The 1,215-nt window shown below is 33.0% G+C and overlaps 1 long non-coding RNA gene across 1 annotated transcript; it reads right to left on the reverse strand.

Moving 5' to 3' along the window:
- LOC141716952 (uncharacterized) lies at nt 1-839 on the reverse strand. The gene is made up of 3 exons (XR_012573458.1): nt 825-839; nt 615-691; nt 1-205 (listed from the first exon to the last, which is right to left on the reverse strand). It is a non-coding gene; the product is annotated as an uncharacterized LOC141716952 (long non-coding RNA).
- Between the last annotated feature and the right edge of the window lie 376 nt (nt 840-1,215).

Genomic DNA, 1,215 nt, shown 5'->3' on the forward strand with positions numbered 1-1,215 from the left:
CAATATTTGCTTACACAACCTTAAACTTAAATAATAATATATAATTCTTACAGTATTCCAAGTATTACAACCAAAGTTCACGATACAACCAAAAGTCTATTACACAAGCATTATTCATTAAGATACTATACGCGTTCATCATCTACTAAGCCTTAGTTCATCACATACTTATCCTTTCCCGAACATCCTTCTCCAAAGTTCTTTCCTGTGGAAGTTAGTGACATAAACGAGTGAGCTTAGAAAGCTCAGTAAGCATATATAGTAGAATTCAACTGAGGTTTATCCAAGAAATCAAAGTTTATCAAACAAATATTCGAATAAAGAGACATGAAAGTTACTACAATCAACAAAAATTCATCATATAGTTCTCACAAGATTAAAACTGAGTATTCAAGCACGACAAGTTCATCAATTCATCAAGTTGGGATCCCAGCCAGCTAAACAATTGGTTTAGCTTACTTCCAAAAAAGGAAGTATCATCATCAGTTCATCAAGTATCAGTGCAAGAATACTCATTTTCTATCAGTGAGTTATCAGTCCGATCAAATCAATCATCATATAAGAATCAAAACATCAACAGTGAAATACAGTGAAATAGTACAGTATATACTTACCTTAAATCGCTTTTAATACAACTTCTAAAACAATTTCTTTCTCGAGTCTCAAGTCCCTTTATTCTTGACTTAGTACCCTAACAACGTCATTCACAATTCTCAGTAACATGATTTTATTAATAAATTAAAATCTAAATCTTACCAAGTAAATTCTAATATTTACTTAATTTAAATAAAAATGATAATGGATGAGGGCATAGGAAGACTTACCAACTAAGGAGCTTTCTTTTAGCTTCTTCCTCCCTCTTTATAAATAACTCACTTCATTATCTTATAGGTAGTGAAACTTTACTACTTCTTTTCTTTTTCGATGTGGTACTCAATTTGACAAGTTTAAAAATAAATTTTCCATTTTCCAAAACAAGTCGCAAAAACGGACAAGTAACTCCCAAGGCAACCCCCATGCACACAGCAAACTTGAATCTTGCTCAAGGCAAGGTGCACACAAGTGCACTTGCACCTTGGCAACAAATATGCTAAAGACTTCCCAATTTATTGTAGTTTATCTTCTATTTTCTTTCCAATGTGGGACTATGACACTCTCATATGCTCTTACATCCCAAGTCCCACATTGCCTATATTTTGAAGAGACTCACTTCCC

Source organism: Apium graveolens, chromosome 4 (genome assembly GCF_009905375.1).
Source record: "Apium graveolens cultivar Ventura chromosome 4, ASM990537v1, whole genome shotgun sequence".
NCBI lineage: Eukaryota > Viridiplantae > Streptophyta > Magnoliopsida > Apiales > Apiaceae > Apium > Apium graveolens.